The sequence below is a fragment of the Saccopteryx bilineata genome, chromosome 2, assembly GCF_036850765.1.
Source record: "Saccopteryx bilineata isolate mSacBil1 chromosome 2, mSacBil1_pri_phased_curated, whole genome shotgun sequence".
Classification (NCBI taxonomy): domain Eukaryota; kingdom Metazoa; phylum Chordata; class Mammalia; order Chiroptera; family Emballonuridae; genus Saccopteryx; species Saccopteryx bilineata.
In genome coordinates this window covers 361645824-361668015 of record NC_089491.1, presented here as the reverse complement: position 1 = coordinate 361668015, position 22192 = coordinate 361645824, and the positions used below count along the sequence as shown (strand labels likewise).

General features: G+C 44.3%; 1 protein-coding gene, 1 non-coding gene and 1 pseudogene across 2 annotated transcripts in view; 1 reads left to right on the top strand and 2 right to left on the bottom strand.

Moving 5' to 3' along the window:
- Window positions 1-22192, top strand: part of NXN (nucleoredoxin) — a 179105-nt gene that overhangs the window by 34929 nt on the left and 121984 nt on the right. The gene's annotated exons all lie outside the window — the stretch shown is intronic.
- On the bottom strand, window positions 5701-5858 carry LOC136324845 (small ribosomal subunit protein eS27-like; annotated as a pseudogene).
- Window positions 21125-21228, bottom strand: LOC136327948 (U6 spliceosomal RNA). Its single transcript, XR_010730001.1, has one exon. It is a non-coding gene; the product is annotated as a U6 spliceosomal RNA (small nuclear RNA).

The following is a 22192-nucleotide window of genomic DNA, read 5'->3' as shown; positions in this document are numbered from 1 at the left end:
TGGACTTTCAAGCGCATAGACTCCATCAACCCCTTGTCTTTTAGTTAACCCAGCTCCCCCCGACACACACACACACACACACACACACACACACACACACACGTCTATCCCTATCCCAGAGAAGAATTCTGTGGCAGCAAAGAAAGAGCCTTTTGAGCAGCCACCAGGGTGAAAGCAGCCAAGGTTCCAGGATCCCAGGGACACTTCCAGCCTGTGGTTTGCTGCTTTAACTCAAAGAAGCTCCTGATTGGCTGATCATCTCTGAAATATTAGAATTTTTCTGAAAGGGCAGAATTGACAAGATTCTAGAGAAAGAATGTAAAAAAATAATCTGAGAGGTAGCAATGGTAGCAAGTGGGAGTGGTCTGCCCCAGACGTCTGATGGTGGGAAGAGGTACTAGGAGGGCTGTGCACCCTGTGTGCTGTGCCTGCCTTCGGGCACTTTCACTGGACCTCTCTGTTCCTTACGTTGGGGAAAACATCTACACCTGTAGTATCCAGTGACTTTTCAGTGTTTAATTTCTAACTCTGTAATCTGGAAAATGTTTATTCCTCAAGTTTCTGCTTGGAATCATAAGACAGGCTATAATATAGGGCAGCAAGCTCAGATACCTACTGTGACTTTATTGCATGAAACACGGGGAATTTCTATAGGGACCTTCCTTGTGTGCTTTGAAGCACAGGAATACTCTCTTTCACAAAGAAACATGTTCCTTGCCTGTTTTTCTGGAAACATATTTTCTAACCTTTGATAGTGACTTGAGAAAGGATTTTAGTTTTTTTTTTTAATTTAGAAATTAAATTTAATGGGGTGACATTGGTCAATAAGAACACATAGCTCTGCCTGACTGATGGTGGCACAGTGGATAGAGCATCGACCTGGGATGCTGAGGGTCCCGAGTTTGAAACCCTGAGGTTGCCGACTTGAGCACGGGCTCATCTGATTTGAGGGTAGACTCACCTGCTTGAGCATGGGATCATCTAAATCAGTGGTAGTCAACCTGGTCTCTACCGCCCACTAGTGGGCATTTCAGCTTTCATGGTGGGCAGTAGCGGAACAACTCAAGTATAAATAAAAAGATAGATTTAACTATATAGTAAGTTGTTTTACAAAGATTTATTCTGCTAAACTTAGTGAAAATCCGATATAAAGTACTTGGTAAGTAATTATTATTATATGCTTTAACTTGCTGTAACTCTGCTTTATAAATTTTATAAAGTTACTTCCCTACTTTATAAATCACCATTACTGTGGAACCGGTGGGCGGTTAGAAAATTTTACTACTAACAGAGATACAAAAGTGGGCGGTAGGTATAAAAAGTTTGACTACTCCTGATCTAAATGATAACTGTAGTTGCTGGCTCAAGTCCAAAGGTCACTGGCTTGAGCCCAAGGTACTGATTTGAGCAAGGGGTCACTGACTCAGCTTTGAGTCCCCTGGTCAAGGCACATATGAGAAGCAATCAATGAATAGCTAAAGTGATGCAACTATGAGTTGATACTTCTCCTCTCTCTCCCTTCTTGAATCAATCTCTCTCAAAAAAAAAAAAAAAAAAGAGTATGTAGCCTTATTGTGTAAGCTAATAGCGTAAAGTGTGAGTCTGGAGGCAATAGGTAGTTGAGGGGCCTGCAGCAGACTGGTGAGAACATGCTTCATCTCAAAGGAACAGCCATGCTGGAATGCAGACCTGGTTGGTCAGATTTTTCAAAACATTTACAAAATGTGAAACCTGATTTCTGAGTGTTGTTAATTAATTTTTTTTTCTTGACAAGGACAGAGGGAGAGTCAGAGAGGGACAGATGAGGACAGACAGGAAGGGAGAGAGATGAGAAGCATCAGTTCTTCGTTGCAGCATCTTAATTGTTCATTGATTGCTTTCTCATATGTGCCTTGACCTGGGGGCTACATTAGAGTGAGTAACCCCTTGCTCAAGCCAGTGACCTTGGGCTCAAGCTAGTGACCCCATGCTCAAGCTGGTGAGCCTACGCTCAAGCCCGTGACCTCAGGGTTTCGAACCTGGGTTCTCTGCATCCCAGTCCGACATTCTATCCACTGTACCATCGCCTGGTCAGGCTCAAATTTTTTTAAAAAGATTTTGTTTATTGATTTGAAAGATATAGAGAGAAAGGAGCAGAGGAGCAAGAAGTATCAACTTGCAGTAGTTTCTTCCTTTATGTGCCTTGACAGGGCAAGCCTGGGCCTCTAACCAGTGACCTCACTCAGCATTCCAGGTTGATGTTTCATCCATTGTGCCAGCATAGGTCAGGACCAATTTCAAACATTGTGCATGTGTTGAATGACATATCTAAGGGTCAGTTTGGCCCTTGAGTGGCCCCTTGGTGATTTTGACCTTCAGAGTTTTTACTGGTTAAGCGACTACCAACACTGTGCTCAGTTTGGACTTCGCAGTCTGTAGGCACTGTGTGTGTGTTGGGAGTACTCAGGGAGACCCTGGGAACATTCAGGAAATGAAGTATATGTTTTCCAGGGAGTGTATAGTCTTCTTACAGAGAAATGGCCCTGCCTGGGTCAGCCATAAAGAACATACTCAGTAAAGAACGAGAGAAGCTGGCTTTCAGCCATGTAGGATGGTGTGGAAGGAGTCAAAAGGCAAGTCCAGATACCCTGGAGTGATCAGAGAAGGCCCCAGGGGGGCAGGACTTGCCATGGACCTGGAAGGGCAAGGGACAAGGAATATTTTAGGGAGACTTCCCAGTGTGAGCTCAAAAGTGGTCATAACACACACTTTTTAATTTTATTTATTTATTTATTTATTTATTTATTTATTTATTTATTTTACAGAGACAGAGAGTGAGTCAGAGAGAGGGATAGACAGGGACAGACAGACAGGAACGGAGAGAGATGAGAAGCATCAATCATTCGTTTTTCATTGCGCGTTGCAACACCTTAGTTCATTGATTGCTTTCTCATATGTGCCTTGACTGCGGGCCTTCAGCAAACCGAGTAACCCCTTGCTCAAGCCAGCGACCTTGGGTTCAAGCTGGTGGGCTTTTGCTCAAACCAGATGTGCCCGTGCTTAAGCTGGCAACCTCGGGGTCTCGAACCTGGGTCCTCTGCATCCCAGTCCGACGCTCTGTCTACTGTGCCACCGCCTGGTCAGGCACACACTTTTTGCATAGCACGTGACCATTTTCAGAGCACTTTCCCCAGTATATATTTCTGACAGCAATTCTGGGTAATAAGGGAACCCACATTTGCAGAGACTGAGGAAAATATGCTAGGGCCTGAGCACCCTGCCAAGGCTTTATATCCTCTCCCCCATATTATCCTTCAAACAACCCCGTGGCGTTAATCCCTATTTTCAAGTGAGGAAATTGAGGCGCAGAGAATTAAAGTGATTTATCCAAGCGAAGCAAATCAGCAAGTGACAGAGGTGGGATTCAAGCCCAGGCCTGTCTTCCAAAACCCAACCTCCTTCCTTCACAAAAGTATTCTGGACCACACAGCTGTAAAAGACAGACCTAGGACTTGAACTCAGGTCCTGAGAGGGCCCCTGCTTGTTGGGAGTAGAGGAAATGAAGTCTGCACTGAGGGTGGGGCTGGAGAAGCAGGCTAGAAAGTTTATCTGAAATATACAATGATGTAAGCAGCCATTCAAGGGTTTTGCGCAGAGCCATGAGATGATTGTGGTATTGAAGGGAAATTTCTCTGGTATGATTTTGTTGGAGGAACTAGAGGGGGAAAGAGGGGCCTTGGGAGGCTAATGAGAGGACGCGGGCCAGGGTGCTGACAGAGGGCATGGCTTGTCGCAGGGACAGGCCCGAAGGCCTGAGGAAATGGTTTTCAGCCCCTTTTGGCACTTCCACAAGTACTTTTAAGAGAAATGCTGCTGATGGGAATCACTACTATGTTGTTATGACCAAGGCAACCATTCCTAGAGTTCTCTGGTGAGCTTTTTGGACATCTAACTCCATTTTTTTTTTTAAGTCCATTTTCATTTTGCACCCAATTTTCTCTTCTCAGTGTGTTTCACAGTTGGGAGGTGGTTTGTTATTGTTGGTTTTAAGATTTTCCCCAGTGCGGCCCTCGCCTGAAAGAAAACACTGTCTTCGTTGGCCACAATTTAAAACATTTGACCTGTTCCCAAGCATTTCTGGATCTTTATCTTTGTTTAGTTTCTAAGAGTGAGGGATAGGAACTCGATGGGAATCCCAACACAAAGCTTGGTATTTTTGAGGTGGAAATAAGGGGAGGGGCATCCTTCCCTCCCCACTTCTTTCACCACGTCCCCCCCAACTAACTGCCAGCAGAGGGACTTTCTCAGAACCAGAGAATTTGTCAGAGGTGAAAGTGCAAAAGCTCTGGTCACTCTTAGCAATTTGAAATAAGTAAACAACAACAAAAACCGACCATACTTTTGGCCTTGTGCTGTGTGTGTAACGGAAAGAGGCCTCCTCTGGCTCCAAGCATGACTGCCGGCGGAGACAGTGAGCAGGTGAGAGAAACCGCCAGGCGCACGAGCACGAAGCGCGGCCTTTGCAGCGGACAAGAAAAGAAACGTGTTTTGGAGGTAGTCCGTGTAGAGGGAGGGTCTGTTTCAACTTTTTTGAAGTCAGAAGTATATTTTACTGCCTTGGAGTTTGGGGCTAATAAGGATGGAAAAGGAGCCCGAGTCACCTGGATTCTAAGATCTCTGTATAGTTTTAGCAAGTTACGTTGCAGATGATTTCTTCTTTTAAGTGTAAGAGTTATTGATCTAAATGACTTTTTAAAAAAAGCTATAGGTGCCCTGACTGGTGGCACAGTGGATAAAGTGCTGGAGCACCGAGGTCGCCAGCTCAATCCTGAGGGCGCTGGCTTGAGCCACCGTCAGGGCACATAAGAGAAGCAATCAGTGGCCTGACTGGTAGTGGCATGGGGATAAAGCATTGACCTAAAATGCTGAAGTCCCTGGTTTGAAGCCCCGAGGTTGCTGGCTTGAGCGAGGCACCATCCACACAATTCCAAAGCTGAGGCCAAAGGTTGCTGGCCCAAGGTCACTGGCTTGAGCAAGGGGACACTGGTTTCGCCCCAATCCAGGCACATATGAGAAGCAGTGAGTGCACACTAAGGTGAAAGCAACTATGGGTTGATGCTTCTCACCCTCTCTCTCTCTCTCTCTCTTCCCCTCACCCCCCCCTGAAAGATTTTATTTATTGATTTTATAGAGTGGAGGGGGCGAGGGACAAAAAGTATCAACTCACAGTTGCTTCACTTTAGCTGTCCATCGATTACTTCTCATATGTGCCTTGCCCAGGCAAGTCTGGGGTTTTGAACCAGCAACCTCCACATTCTAGGTCGACACTCTATCCGCTGTGCCACCACAGGTCAGGGCCCCCTCCCCCCCAGAAAGAAAGAAAAAAAGAAGCAATCAGTGGTACAACTAGGTGGAACGAGTTGATGCTTCTCTCTCTCTCAAAAAAAAAATTAAAAAATAGTTTGTAGGCTATACATGACAACTTACCATTTTAGCCATCTTTAAGTGGCATAGAGTACTTTTACCTTGTCATGCGCATCCATCACAACCATCCATCTCCAGAACTTTCTCATCTTCCCAAACCTAGCCTCTGAATCTATTAAACAGGAACTCCTCATTCTCTCTCATTCTAGCCCCTAGCAACCACCACTGCTACTTTCTTTTTTTAATCCCAAAGGGGTTTACTGGGCTGGTCCCCCATGTATCTTGATTCAGGAGCTTTTAGAGCTGCTTCTTTCTGGAGGAGCCTCCTTCTGTCAGCCTTGCTTTTCCTCCTATGGACTGACGGAGGACAGTGGAGCAACTACCACACAAACTATCATTGGTGGATGGCTAAAGACAGGGCTGATTTTACAGCATCCTGTGCATTTCCCATCCATGAAGTCAGAACTGGGGCTCTGCACGAGGAGCGTCTTGTTGTGTTTTGGCTTCCCTTCTGGAGAGGGATGATGAAGAATCCTGAGCAGGAGGCGTGCTATTGTGGGGACACCGTCACCGCCTGAAAGGCCCACCATTCTGCTTTCCGTCTCTGTGAACGTGACTGCTCTAGGCACCTTATGTAAATAGAACCACATAGTATTTGTCCTTTTGTGTCTGGCTTATCTCACTTAGTGTAATATTTTTCAGTGTTCAGCTGTGTTGTAGCATGTGTCAGAATTTCCTTCATTTGTAAGCCCAATATGCCATTGTATATTTACACCGCATTTTGCTTATCTAGTCATCTGTCGGTAGACAACTGAGCTAAATTTTAAGGTCTCTTCTAAACTTATGATTTCATGAATCTCTTATTTTCCCTTTGTAACCTCATTTTTTTTTTCTGTCCATAACATAGGACTGGCAATTATGGATACTTTGGTGGGAGGATTATTTAAAATTTTGTGAGTTTTTTTTTTTTTTTGAAGAGAGCTGTATAATTTCATGACAAAGTGTTACTTGTTTTCACTGTCAGAAGGCTGAAAGAAGTAACTTAGAAAAAGTTTGTAAGTTTTGGAGAGCCGACCCACCTGGTGTGAGTGCCCAAGACCTTCCCAGGGAATCCTATCTGTCCTTCCAGAACCCTCTGGTCAGCAGATCTCCTTGGAGACTCCATTTCCCTGCCTGTGATTTTCCTCTGAAAGTCCTTGAACCAGGATTGTTAATATGGAGCTAGGAGCCATTTGTCCACAGGGTCACTTCGGTCACTTCATGCAGGACAACCACCTCAGTTGAAAGATTTAAAGTTCACAAACATTTAAGTTGAGAGAGAATTATGAGACCTGAGAAGGAGCTTACCCTAATATTTACCTTTAGAAATTGATGGGTATTTAAAAATAGTGAAATATGTTGGCACAGAGAAGGGAGGATGGCGTCTAGCGCCTGCCTGCCCAGTAGTAAATTAAAGGAGGCAGACATCCTGTGAATTTACAGCTGTGCAGTGGAATCCCATTTCTAAGGGTTCTGGAAAGCCCGCTGGATTGTTTGAAAATAAGGCAAACTGTAAGGTTCCAGGCCTGAGTCGTGAGTGAAGACACTTGTCGAGGTGGGTGATAGCTTTGTAAGCTGAGCTGCCTATGTCCTCAATGGAAATGATTTTTAGCGGCACTGTTTTTGCATTTTAAAGTTGCCCCAGGCTTTTTCTTGTTTTAACCAAAGTATCTATTGGGATATTTTTCTTATTTAAAAGTAATACAGGATCATTATAGACAATTGGAAAATACACAATGTACATAGAGGAGAAAGCCTTGTTGGCCTCTTACCATCGATTCTTTTGTCTCAAGTCAGCCTTACCTTTTTTCTGTTTGCGTATTTCTGTGTAGGAATATATGCTTTAAAAAGATGATCTCTAATAGCTACACGTATTCCACTATATAAATACAGCATACTTTAACAAGTCCCCATTTTGGGGAACTTAGCCAGTTCCAAGTTTTGCTGTAATAATCGTTGCTATTGTAAAGTTTTTATTATACGTCTTGTGCGCGCGCATCTTTGGTTGTTTTCATAGGGTAAATTCCTAAGAAGAATTGCTGGGTTGAAGATTCTATTGTATCTTTAGTTATCATTTCCTTTCCATCTATTCTACCTTCAATTTCATCTTCTTTTTCTTATTTTGATTTTCTCTGGTTTTTTTTATTACTATTTTCAGTTCTACAGTACTGATTTTTTTGGTTTATTGTCCTTAAATGGAGACTTTTTTAAAAATGCATTTTTAGTTTCTTTTCAATATTTTCTCACTGTATTTAGCTACCCTTCTTTTATTTGACATTTTGGCCTAAAAAGGATATGTTTTTTACATTTCCCCACTTGTTTCCAGTGGTCTACTTTTGGTAACTTAAATGCAACATTGCGCTGTTGTACGGTAGATTATTTCTGGAAACTTCATGGTCTGTATTGTTTATTTGTCCTTGAATGGAGAAGGTTTTGTCAGTTCCTGTGTTTGCCTGGACAGGGTGTGTAATTGTTACTTGGTTCCCTTTCTCTGCCCTGTTGCAGTCAGTTATCTCCTTTTAGATCTTGAGTTTGTTAGTATAAATTTATGTCACGGTGTCAGCTCTTCTGTGTCCCAGTGGGAGTGGGAAGTTGCTTGACACATGGGCAGTTCTAACAGGAATATCTCTCTTCTCTTTCTCCTGTTTGTTGGCGTTGCTGAGATGGAGACAACTTTATGTTGGGGACGTATATTTTCTTCCTAATAACTAAGCCGTGATTGTGGCCAGCCTACCTATTTGTCACATCTGGGAAAACTCTTGCCAACCTGCTATAGATAACTGCACCTCTGCCCTTGGACCTGCCACCCCATGCTTTTCAGATATTACTTTCCAAGTGAAATGCTTATTCTCTCCCGCAGGCCTCTCTTGTCCTCTAGCCCTTGTCCCTCTAAGGAAGGGGTCAGTAGTGGGGGTCCACCAGAGTCTCCTCCGTTTAGTCTCTGTATGCTATGGCTGCTCTTCAGGAGGGCATTTGCAAGTCTGGCCTTGATAGGCTTTTCAAATCTGGCCCCAGCTACACTGTCTCTAGCAGTGATTCCTTTTCCTCTTTCATGTCCTTATACGAAGCATAAATTTTCTGGGTTATTACTTGGTGAAGAGAGGCTAACCCTAAGCAGCCGGATCCCTCTGTTATTTTCCACTGGGTGCACCCTTGTTCCCTTGCTGGTCTGCTGCTGAGTGCCACTCTGGGCTGTGTGACTTCAAAGCCATTCCCCCAGAGGTGGCTGTCCTAAAACTAAAACTAGAACCAAAGACATTTCTGAGCTCTTTAAAAAAAAATTAAATAAATAAAACACCCTGTGATTCCCTGCTTTTCATGTGGTTCCTAGCCTCCCTCTGACAGCATGACCTGTTCTGGGCTGCCAGCTTGGGTTCCTTTGATGTCTGTTTCCAGGATACCTCTCTGGAATCTGTGCGGAGGAGAGTGAAACTGTCTGGTGTGAATGTGTTGGTTGGGAGGGGGGGTGAGGAGAGACCCCAGTAACTTTGTGTACGTGTTTGGAAGGAAATGAGGTCTAACTGGCAGTAGTCCTGGAAGAACATATGTCTTCTTGATTATGGAGAATATTTCAGTTTTTCTTCCCTTTCTATCCCCCACCCACAAGTTTTCCCTTAAAGTGCTACTTCAGTATTTATTGTGTAGTGATCATTGACTGATGGTTTTGTGAGGTATTTGTTGTTCCCCATGTTCTTCAAAGGAGGCTCTCTTCCCTGGCCAATTCCCTCTCTGGAATGCATGGGCTTTCTTTCTTTTATTAGCCATTTAGTGCTCTCTTTTAAAAACAAACAAACAAAAAACCTCCACCACATCATTTTTGTTTTCATTTCAGAGAATTTCAAATATATATATAAGGTCTACCGGAAAGTTCTGTCCGTTTCTATCACAACAAGTTTCGACTCATAAGCACGTGTTTATTTGGCGCATGTGTGCCTCTCTATTTTTATCACTTAATGTATACATACTGACGTAGCAAATTAACTAAAACAAAGTTGATTCACGTTAGTCTTATGTATGAAGTGATAGTGTACCCATGGCTATTGATAAAGTTCATTTACGCCACTGTAATTTTTATGAATTTCAACAAGGAAGAAATGCTACAGAAGCATGTCTGTCGCATCCACCATATTCCCCGGACTTAGCACCCTCCGACTCTCACTTGTTTTTGTCCTTAGAAAATTTTTTGAAGGGCAAAAAATTCAAAAATGAAGAAGATATCAAACAAGCACTGGTTCAATTTTTCGCATCAAAAGATAAAACATTTTTCAAAAATGGGATATACAGCCTGACCTGTGGTGGCGCAGTGGATAAAGCGTCAACCTGGAAACACTGAGGTTGCCGGTTCAAAACCCTGGCTTGCCTGGTCAAGGCACATATGGGAGTTGATGCTTCCTGCTCCTCCCCCTTCTCTCTCTCTCTCTCTCTCTCTCTCTCTCTCTCTCTCTCTCCCCACTCTTTAAAATGAATAAAAAAATAAATTAAAAAAAAGAAGATAAAAACTGCACCACATTTAAAAAAAAAAAAAAAATTTAAAAAAAAAAAATGGGATATACAGATTGCCCTCACGCTGGCAAGAAATCATTAATAATAATGGCAATTATATTATTTAATAAAGTTTATTGACGGTAAGAAAAATTTGTATTTTGTTTTATTCCAAAAACAGACAGAACTTTCCGGTAGACCTTATATATTTATATATAACAATAATATCATGAACCCTATATACCCATCATCCAGCTGCAACAGTGATCAACTGAGCCAGTCCTGTTTGAACTATACCGTCTCCCCCCCCCCATTATTTTATTTATTTATTTATTTACTTACTTACTTATTTAGTGAGAGGAGGGGTGATAGAGAGACAGTTTCCCACGTGTGCCCTGACTGAGATCCAGTCTACCCAGCAACCGCATCTGGGGCCCATGCTGGAATCAGCGGAGCTGTCCTCAGTGTCTGGGGCTGATGCTTGAACCAGTTGAGCCACTGGCTGCGGGAAGGAAGAGAGAAAGAAGAGGGAGAGGGAGGGGAAGAGAAGCAGATGGTCCTTTCTCCTTTGTGCCCTGATCAGGATTCAAACCCAGGACATCCAAATGCCAGGCCAACATGCTATTCACTGAGTCAGCTAGTCAGGCCACCGCCCCCACTCCATATTTTGAAGTAAATCTCAAGACATTTTCATTTCAGCCATAATATTTAAATGTGTATAAAAGGTGAGGATTTTAAAAAGAACCAATACTCTCATTGCACCCCAAAATTAATAATTTCTTAATATCAGCAAGTATCTGACCAGTGTTTGAATATTTCATATTTTATATATATATTTAAGGGTCAGCTTTTAAAATGACATGTATATATCCCTTTAAAAAATTTTTTTTTTATTTAGTGAGAGGAGGGGAGGCAGAGACAGACTACCACATGCGCCCTGACTAGGATCCACCTGGCAGACCCACTAAGGGGCAATGTTCTGCCCATCTGGGGCCCTTGCTCTGTTGTAACCAGACCCATTTTTTAACACCTGAAGCAGAGGCCGTGGAGCCATCCTCAGTGCTCAGGACCAACTCGCTCTAATCGAGCCATGGCTGCAGGAGGGGAGAAGGAGGAGAGAGAGAGAGAGAGAAGCGAGAGAAGCGACAGGGGGAGGGGTGGAGATGCAGATGGGCGCTTCTTCTGTGTGCCGTGACCGGGAATCAAACCTGGGACTTCCACATGCCGGGCCGACGCTCTACCACTGAGCCAACCTGCCAGGGCTGACATGTATGTCTTGATTAATCTGAAGCTTTCTTTCACTTAAGTGTTTATAAAGCCACAGTCCTAGAGAGCTCTAATTTAACAGCCTCCCAAGCTAGCAAGGGAAATTTGATAAAAAGCAGCCATCCAGGATCCTTGGCCTGGGTCCTTACTTAGAAGATGGCTGGCCCGTGCTGTGGACCCTCCTAGCCATACAGCCTGCTGTGGGGGCAGCTCTGGGCTCCTCCTCCCTTTGGGCTTGGAGGTCCTGGAGGCTCTCCAGACAGTTTCCCTGTGTCTGGGGTCACAGAACATTTTTCTTTCTTTCTTTTTTTTTTTTTTTTGTATTTTTCTGAAGCTGGAAATGGGGAGGCAGTCAGACAGACTCCCGCGTGCTCCCTACTGGGATCCATCCAGCATGCCCACCAGGGGGCGATGCTCTGTTGCGACCAGAGCCACTCTAGCGCCTGAGGCAGAGGCCACAGAGCCATCCTCAGCGCCCGGGCCATCTTTGCTCCAATGGAGCCTTGGCTGCGGGAGGGGAAGTGAGAGACAGAGAGGAAGGAGAGGGGGAGGGGTGGAGAAGCAGATAGGCGCTTCTGTGTGCCCCGGCCGGGAATCGAACCTGGGACTTCCGCACGCCAGGCCAACACTCTACCACTGAGCCAACCGGCCAGGGCCCACAGAACATTTTTCTTAAATATGTTGTATCAAACTATAACATTTAAAAATGTTTCTTTATTTCTTACATATTCAACAAACTTGCAGAACACTCACTTTGTAATGAGCGCTGTTGTGCTTCTACATATTAGCTCTTTGTCATAACGATGCTAAGTTTGGTTTACTTTACCAGAAAGAAAGGATTATTTTCTTTTTTATATCAGTAAGTATTGTAATGGTGAACACATGCCCTGCATTTTCTGGGACACTTCTAAATTTATATAATTTTTACTTTTTCAGTAAAGGCGAATTTATAGGTTTAAGTGTGAACCATAATGTCTTTGTAAAGTGTTTCATACCTGCATACTGGTTTAGACAACAGCTTTGATGCCTGACTGAGGCTCCATACGCCTTTAAGCAGGGGTCTGTAGCATCCTTCCTTTCTCACTGCACAGCCAGGATTTGGCATTCCAGCAAGGAGGCAAGCTGACACAGTTCAATGTCCTCTCCCTGCTTCTCTCTAGCTCAGAGTTTTTCATCCAGGTCTATTCTTTCCATAAGCAGTGTTATGTCTTCAGGTCACTTTTGGAGACTGGAAGGTGTGGGAGGAAAGAATTATGGGCCACATGGCATGTTCAGTGATTGAAGGGGATTTACCTGGGGTGGCTGCTGGCCCTGGTCTCGCTAGGTACACCAGCAGCATCTAAGGGCTGCACCTGACATGCCGGCTCTCCAAGGCATGCAGAGCTGCGGTGCTCAGACAAAGGGCAGCTCTTCCACTCTGATGGGAAGAAAAAGGTAAAAGAACCGAATGGTTTGTAATGGAGAACACTTTTGGTCTGAGGACAGTAGATAGCTTAAGCCAGGCCTTGTTTGCATGTCTTCCATGCATAGGTTGAATGAGTGGCAATCTAGTCATATGGAGAGATGCCATCCATCCTTTGGAAGACAATTGCTGTAAGCAGGCAGGGGACTAAGGATCGTGTAGCCTCATAGCAGCTGGGCTGCGGGTTTTATTTTGGGCAGGTTTAAAGGATGCTAAGCAGACCTCGTGTGGCTGGGATGGTATGAATGGCAGCTCTGTTCTCCGAAGAACTGCAGCAGTCAGTGCCCACATTAACAGCATTTTCTCCCAGAGCTCTATCAGAGTAAGTTCCTTCTGTTATTCATGGTCCTGTTCTGCACAGCTCAGGGTCTTATACACAGTAGGCACTCAATAAATACATATGTATCGAGTGAGCCAGCACATAGCTCATTGGTCCGAATGCTCCTTTATTGCTGTCCTCCATGGATTCCAAAGCTGCTGTCTTGTCCTTTTCACACAACCTTACCATATCTTCTTTAAACATTATCACCTCTCTTTTTCTAGGGTCCTCCTAATTCTGCCTTAGCCAGAAGGTTTGAGGGCTTTCTGAGCTTTGTTCCGGCCACACCCAAACCTGATGTCAGAGCTCTCAGTTTCCAAAAATTGCCTATCCTCAAACTTCATTGCCTACTTGGCTACCCACAAAATAGCCTTTGGTTTCTCCTTGTCCTGTCAGCACAGTCATCCAGTGGCAGCCCCCTGCCTCTCAGTTTTGTTAAGATTGAGGGTATTTTTGGCTGTCACAGAGACCACAAAATAGAGGGGAGGTGGTGACTTCTTGCCAGAGAATCCCCAGAAACGTAGGAATTGGGGTGGAGTCCTGTGGCTGTTTTAAAGAGCACAGCAAAATGATGCAGCGCTGAGTGGCGTTAAATGAAGCCTCTGCCCAGCTAGAAATACAGCTTGGAAATGGGTTAGGAGAATGTTCTTACTTGGGTTGAGAATTTAGCCAGACTTGGGATTTTTATTGACTATCAGCCATCAGTGCAAGAACTTTTTTAGCGGTGTCTCCCTGGTTTTGTTATTGTACTTCCTAAATTTCCCATAGTCAGCATTTATTATTTTTATAATCATAAAGTTAAAAATAAAATACCTACTTTAAAAAAAATAGAAGTTCGGGCCTGGCCTGTGGTGGCGCAGTAAATAAAGCGTTGACCTGGATGGAATGCTGAAGTTGCTGGTTTGAAACCCTGGGCTTGCCTGGTCAAGGCACATATGGGAGTTGATGTTTCCTGTTCCTCCCCCCATCACTCTCTCCTCTCTGAAATAAATAAAATCTTTAAAAAAAACTATATGATCAGAATCTGTGAATTTAGTCCAAATTAACAGTGTTCTGATATTCGTATAGACTTTATTATATATAGCTATGTTTAAATAAAGGCATATTTTAAATAAAGGTCAGTATTCAACTGACCGCACAGAGTTTGGGATAAACAGATTTGTGACTAATAGAGATATGGATTTACTGTGGGAGTCTTGAATATTTTTTAAATGCGTTGTTGTAAGTTAGTGGGAGGCAAAGATGAAAGAACATTTCAAGATAAGCCCTATGAATAATTTTGTGTTGCAGCGAAGAGGGAAGAGGGGAGACGGCCCGGACTGGCTTTGGCTTTGGCACACAGTTCTGATGCAGAGTGCCTGAGCAGAGTGCTGCCCGGGACTCATCGGCAGGGCAGGACAGGGGCCCTCGTTTTGGCTTGGATTTGGGAATTGGGCATGTGGTGAGTCTAATTTTAGAAAATCAGTCCTTCCCCTTCCCCCATCTCCATGCATCTTAAAGTGCTTCTGTCTTTCACAGTGAGCACCAAGGCTCTCCCCATCCTTTCTTTTGTGTTCTCTGTGCAGCCATTGGAAAAAAAACAATTTTTTTGGCTGCTTTTTACTAATCAGATTTTCTCCCTTGCCCGAGCTCTTCTCCCAAAGGCCTTGCCCTTGTCTTAGGACGCACGCTCACCAGTTAGAATGGTTCCGTGTTTATGAGGCACGTGTTGCCTTGTGTCTGTGGTGACCACACCCGAAGTACAAAATCACATCAGAAAAACCCAATACCTTGTATGGTGATTAGTTACACTGTGTCTTGGTCCCCGCAGCATCTGGAATGAGACACCAAATTATCTTGCACTTTGGAACTTCTGAGGACTTGGAAACAGGTGAATTTTTAGTCTTCCTGGGGATTTGGGCTGTAAATATTGAAGATGGTAGGCAGGGATGATTTTAAGTGGCCCTGAAGATTGAATCAGAACATGGTTAAAGAGGAAGACTTGGCTGCTTCATCTCTCATTTCCTTTGTGGTCTTGAACAGTTCAAGTCAATTGAAAGAAAGTTGTCACTAATCACTGACAAACAGCCTTTGGTAGGGAGGGAGGTTGTTGGACGGAGTAATTCCTCAGTTTTCTCTGGCACCAAGATTTTACATGTGAACCATGGGTGTTTATGGGGATTCAGGTGCGGTTGAAGGATGTTTGAATTTTCTAAGAAAAAGCAGTGTCTCACTGGTTGACTTGAAATAAATAATAAAAATAACCTTTGAACTAGTGTAGTTAATATAGGAGATAAGTACTACTGATCACGCTACATTTAATGAACAGTTACTATGTGTGAGACATCATTTTAATTTTTACTGGTATTAATTTGCTTGAGCTATATGACAGCCCTATGAGGTAAGTGCTGTTATTAGCCCCATTTTATAGATGCAGAAACCGAGGCATAGGAGGTTAGGTAACTTCTGTAACATTATAAATTGGGAAGTGATATAGCAGGATTCAAACTCAGGCAGGCTGATTCCAAGCCCAGTCTCTTCACTGTTACATCTTACTGCCAGTACAGTTCATTACTTATGAATGTGTTGTCTTATACCCCTCAGGGATTTCCCAGCCCTCAGGTAGCCTAGAGGAGCTTCAGGGCTTCCTATGTGGGCTGAGTGCAGTGGCAAGACAGGGACTGGTAGGATTGGTAAGTCAGGGGCAGTAGGAGGAAGTGGCAGGAGGTTTGTCTGAATTCCTTGTCTTGTGGATGGCAGATACGGAAGGACAACAAACCATTCAGTGTCATTTTACCTATCTTCTGTTGTGCTTTCCCAAAACTCAGTTCATCCCTTATGCCATGGAACTAGTCTTTCTTTCTTTTCTTTTTTTTTTTTGAGGGGGGGTGTGACAGAGACAGGGAGAGACAGACAGCAAGGGAGAGAGATGAGAAGCAGTAATTTTTTGTTGCAGCTCCTTAGTTGTTCATTGATTGCTTTCTCATATGTGCCTTGACTGGGAGGCTATAACAGTGAGTGACCCCTTGCTCAAGCCAGTGACCATGGCGTCATGTCTGTGATCCCATGCTCAAGCTAGCGACCCTGCACTCAAGCTGTTGAGCCTGTGCTCAAGCCAGCATCCTCAGGGTTTTGAATCTTGGTCCTCTGTATCCTAGTCCCATGCTGTATCCACTGCACCACCCGCCCGGTCAGGCAGAACTAGTCTTTCTTAACTACCACATTCACTTACTGAGTCATAAGAGCAGTGGTTCTCAGTTGCTCCTGTGCCCTTGCCCTCCATGCTGGCTGCTGCTGCTCCATCCCTCCCAAGTCCAGGTTCAGTGTGCAGCCCCAGACAAGCAAGCTCGTCTTCTTACAGACCCTGCACAAAAGGTTTGCTCCCATTTTCTTCTCTGTGCACTGGTTGTTCCTCCTGCCTGAAACATCTTCCCTTCTGCTCTCTGCCTGTCCACATTCAGTTGTGACCTCCATAAAGCCTTCTCCAACTCTCGGATAGTTCCTTTTCGGAACCTCTGATGTTATTTTCTGGTTAGCAGTTTGGCACTTATGTTGATTTGTATTTTTCATTTTTCTTTTTGTGAATGGCTTGTTTCCTTAGCATAATGTCCTCAAGGTTCATCCATGTTGTAGCTATGTCAGAACCACTTTTTTTTTTTTTTTACAGGGACACAGAGAGAGTCAGAGAGAAGGATAGATAGGAACAGACAGACAGGAACGGAGAAAGATGAGAAACATCAACCATCAGTTTTTTGTTGCGACACCTTAATTGTTCATTGATTGCTTTCTCATATGTGCCTTGACTTGGGGCCTTCAGCAGACCGAGTTACCCCTTACTCGAGCCAGCGACCTTGGGTCCAAGCTGGTGAGCTTTGCTCAAACCAGATGAGCCCGTGCTCAAGCTGGCGACCTCGGGGTCTCGAACCTGGGTCCTCCGCATCCCAGTCAGATGCTGTATCCACTGCACCACCCCCTGGTCAGGCTCATTTTTCTTTTTAAACTGTATTATAGGCCCTGGTCGGTTGGCTTAGTGGTATAACGTAGGCCTGGCGTGTGGAAGTCCCGGGTTCGATTCCCGGTCAGGGCACACAGGAGAAGTGCCCATCTGCTTCTCCACCTTTCCCCCTCTCCTTTTTCTCTATCTCTCTCTTCCTCTCCCACAGCCAAGGCTCCATTGGAGCAAAGTTGACCCAGGAGCTGAGGATGGCCCACTAGCTCTGTTTGTAGCTGAGCAACGTCCAGATGGGCCGAGCATCGTCCCCTGGTGGGCCTGCCAGGTGGATCCCGGTCGGGCACATGTGGGCTTCTGTCTGCCTCCCCACCGCTTCTCACTTCGGGAAAAAAAAACAAACAAAGAAGCCTGACCTGTGGTGGCGCAGTGGGATAAAGCATTGACTTGGAAGTGCTGAGGTCGCCAGTTCGAAACCCTGGGCTTACCTGGTCAAGGCACATATGGGAGTTGATGCTTCCAGCTCCTCCCCCCCTTCTCTCTCTCTGTCTCTCCCTCTCCTTCTAAAATGAATAAATTTAAAAAATTAAAAAACAAAACAAAACAAAGAAAAAACCTGTATTATAAGCACGTTGAAGGAAGAGAACAGGAGAGAAAATTTAGATTGCTCTGTTTGTGTTCAGGTAGGACTCAGACCACTTTTAAATTGGTTTCTGGAAGTTTCAACTTGAATTTCTCTTATTAAGGATGGTTAGGCCACAATCAGCTCACCAACTTCTAGACCTCAATTCTAACAAGGCTATTTAGGAGAAATGGAAATAAGTCCTATTTCATGTAGCCAGTAATAAACTTATAAAATTTATTACCCTAAGAGGGAAAATATGCATAAAATTATACATCATCAGTGACAGTCACCTGCTCCTAAGAAACTCTAGTGTAACTGTGTCATCCTTCGGAGCTTCTGTTAATGACAAAATACTTAGGTATACTGAGCCACATATGATAAAAGTTCATGTTGTCTGCAACATTGATTGAGTAGCAGTAGCTTTGTGAGCTGAGTGTTAAGAAGGATTCTGAGGCTTTGTCTGAGTGTTGTGTCTATCAAAAGCTCTATAAGCCTGACCTGTGGTGGCGCAGTGGATAGAGCATCAACTTGGAATGCTGAAGTCGTTGGTTCAAAACCTCGGGCTTACTTGGTCAAGGCATATATACGAGAAGCAACCAATGAACAAATAAAGTGAAGCAACTACAATCTCCCCCCCCCCTTTTCTCTCTAAAAATCAATAAATAAAATATTTTTTTTAAAAAAAAGCTCTGTAGACCTGACCTGTGGTGGCGCAGTGGATAAAGCGTCGACCTGGAAATGCTGAGGTCGCCGGTTCAAAACCCTGGGCTTGCCTGGTCAAGGCACATATGGGAGTTGATGCTTCCAGCTACTCCCCCCTGTCTCTCCCTTCCTCCCTCTCTCCTCTCTAAAATGAATATATAAAATAAAAAATTTAAAAAAAAAGCTCTGTAGAGGAAAATGGTGGCAATCACGAAATGTTCCCTACCTTCCTGTAATGCTGAATCCCTAAAATAGAAGCAGCAGTAAGAGACTAGCAAAGTGTATACCCTGGAGCCCATCATTAGAGTGTATTAAGGTACAAGATACTGCTTCCTCACTCTCACTTTCTTTTTTAAGTGAGAGAAGGGGAAATAGACAGACTCCTGCATGCACCTGGACCAGGATCCACCTGGTGACCCCTGTCTGGGGCCAGTGCTCTGCCCATCTGGGGGGCATGCTCGCAACCAAGCTATTTTTAGCACCTAAGGTGGAGGCTTCACAGATCCATCCTCTCAGCACCTGGAGCCAACGTGCTCGAATCAACTGAGTTATGGCTGTGGTAGGCTAAGAGAGCGAGTGAAGGGAGAGGGGAGGAGAAGCAGATGGTTGCTTTTCTGTATGCCTTGACCAGGAATCAAACTTGCGACTTCCACACACCAGGTTGACATTCTACTGCTGAACCAGCCAGCCAGGGCTAACGCTTTAGTGTCTTTTGAGTCAGAAATAGCCAAAGGATATTTGAGAGCTCTGTTCAGAATGTCAGGAGCCAGAAGTGCCTCTTGCATCCTTATAATAGCAAATGACTTATGCAAAGCCAGTCAGAGGACATTCCCAACCCACTCAGCTGCTCAACTGAGGCATCCCACTTACTGCCCACTGATGGCTGTGCCAACTGGGTACCCCTCGGAAGCTGCCTCCTGTGCTTGGTTTTCCTGCTGGCTCCCACCTGAATTCACACAGGGCATGCATCATCTCTCTGGCCCTGACCCTGGGGAAACTAGCTCTGGAGATTCTTTTAAAATGCATAATTTCTTCAAAGGCTCTCAGGTTTTCACCTGAGGTGGCCTTAATGGAGAGTGAACACTTTAGCTGAGAAGGTGGTGACACCAAACACTGCTAGTTTTGGTTCGCCCAAGACCTGTGGATTTCAAACCTGAGTCTGCGTCAGAGTTACCTGGAGGGATTGTTAAAGTACAGATTCTTGGGTCTCATCCCAGACTCTGACTAGGTAGATAGATCATGGGTAAGGCCCCCAAACTTGCATTTCTAACTAGTTCTCAGGGGCTACTGCTGATGCTGGTCCAGGGACCACACTTTAAGGACTGGTACGCAGGACAAAATTGTACAACATTGGTTGGTAGCCAGGTAGGGAGACATCTGGATTATGATGTTAGTTTAGCTATTTTTTTAGGGTTTTAACTAGATTAGAAATGGTTTAAAAATTAAATAATATATGCTTATGGCTAAAAAAAATCAGACAGTATATATAGGCTTATAATAAAAAGTGGTCTTTCTCTATTTATTTCTATTCCTAAAAGCTACCATTTTAAAGTGTTGCCATTTTTTCCCTTTTTTTAGATTTTGCTAATTACAGCCATATCTAAATAACATATGTTCCTGCTGCTATTTCCCTATCAATCCCTTTTCAACATTATTTGTTACTTTTCTGCTAGGATAGGTGACTCTTTAGCTCACTTAAATCAATTTTGCCTCACCTTACTGCTTCTCTTGATACGATTATATCACCACTTACGGTTCTCTTGATTATACTCTTAGCTTTTTATTTTTTATTTTTTCAATAAGACAGAGAGAAGAGAGAGGAGGGACAGACAGGGACAGACAGACAGGAAGGGAGAGAGATGAGAAGCATCAATTCTTCGTTTCGGCACCTTAGTTGTTCATTGATTGCTTTCTCATATGTGCCTTGACCAGGGGCTCCAGCAGAGTGAGTGACCTCTTGCTCAAGCCAGCGACCTTGGGCCTCAAGTCAGCGACCTTTGGGTTCAAGCCAGCAACCATGGGTTCATGTCTATGATCCCATGCTCAAGCCGGCAACCCTCGCGCTCCAGCTGGTGAGTCTGTGCACAAGCTGGATGAGTCCATGCTCAAGTCGGCGACTCTGGGTTTTTGTTTTTTGTTTTTGTTTTGTTTTTTTTTTTCATTTTTCTGAAGCTGGAAACAGGGAGAGACAGTCAGACAGACTCCCGCATGCGCCGACCGGGATCCACCCGGCACGCCCACCAGGGGCGAGGCTCTGCCCACCAGGGGGCGATGCTCTGCCCATCCTGGGCGTCGCCATGTTGCGACCAGAGCCACTCTAGCGCCTGAGGCAGAGGCCACAGAGCCATCCCCAGTGCCCGGGCCATCTTTGCTCCAATGGAGCCTTGGCTGCGGGAGGGGAAGAGAGAGACAGAGAGGAAAGCGCGGCGGAGGGGTGGAGAAGCAAATGGGCGCTTCTCCTGTGTGCCCTGGCCGGGAATCGAACCCGGGTCCTCCGCACGCTAGGCCGATGCTTTACCACTGAGCCAACCGGCCAGGGCGACTCTGGGGTTCTGAACCTGGGTCCTCAGCATCCCAGGGCAACGCTCTATCCTCTGAGCCACCGCCTGGTCAGGCTACACTCTTAGCTTTAAATAATATGTCTTTGTCTTTTATTCTTGTCCTCAATGAAGACTTTTTATGATTTGAGAATGTTTGTATCTTTCTTTCTGCTCTTCAGTCTTCTTTTTTCTCCCCCTCCTATTTTCTGTACCTGAAATTTTTTTGTCAAAATAGATGGTATTTACATTGTGTTGTATAACTCTGATTCAGGCTTTGTGTGCAGGTTGAAACTCGTGCTTTGTTTGTAGCTACAAATCTCTAAATATAGTTCAGGGCCAAATTCAAGTGGTATTTTTTTTTAACATGGAAAGCTTCAGAAATTTGTATGTCGTCCTTGTGCAGGGGCCATGCTGATCTCTGTATTGTTCCAATTTTAGTGTATGTGCTGCTGAGGTGAGCACTCAAGTGGTATATTATGATTACATTCTTCTACAGCTTCTTGTTTTTTCTAAAGTTTATAATTGCCTCCCCCACCCCCATATTGTTTGTGTCCTCAGTTTACCCCCCCAAAACTCGATTCAGTTATGTATTCTATTGTGTTCCCCTTTTACCTCAGAGAGTCCCCCATTTCCTGGGTCTTTCCAGCCCTTCTCCATTCTGGACAGGTTGTCCTGTGTGTGCTACACACTTGTCATTCTGGTACTTACCTGAATTGGATTTCCAATTGGATTTTATTTTAACTTCAGTCACTAACTGAATCCAAGTTTGTTTGTTTTTTTTTGTTTGTTTGTTTTGTAGCCCAGATATCAATTTTGGATGTTACCAAGGAGATCTTAAAGAGCAAAACAGCAGAACTTTAAAATTTAGTATGTGAGTTCAACACAGGTTAAGTGTAAATGAGAATCAGCTGTCTTTGGATTAAGCACCGTTATACAGCTTTTTAAAGAAGATTAAAGAGGGAAGTGGAGCAAGGATTCCAAATGCTGTCCTCTTTCCAGAGCCGCCCGGCTGCTTTGCAGTTGGGATTCAGATCTCCAGTTGGGTCATCCTGGAATCAGGGCTGTCTCTAGGGCTTGAGGGTTGCATGGTGTGCTGGGAAATGTGGGATTAAGATTTATCCCAAGTCCTGAGTTGAGCCCTGGTGCCGTAGCTCAGCTGATTAGAACATTGTCCCTCTATACCAATATTGCAGTTTTGATCCCCAGTCAGAGCAAACATGGGAGCCAACCAATGAATGCATAAGTGGGTAGAACAACAAATCCATCTCTCTCTCTCTCAAATCAAGAAAATGAAAATAAAATAAAAAAGCATTTAACCCAAGTTCTGAGTTGAAATGTTGCCTTTGGGCCCAGTTAGCTGGTTGATCTCGCTTATAATACAGACAATAAGCTCAGATTTCTTGGAATATTGGGAAAATTAAATAAA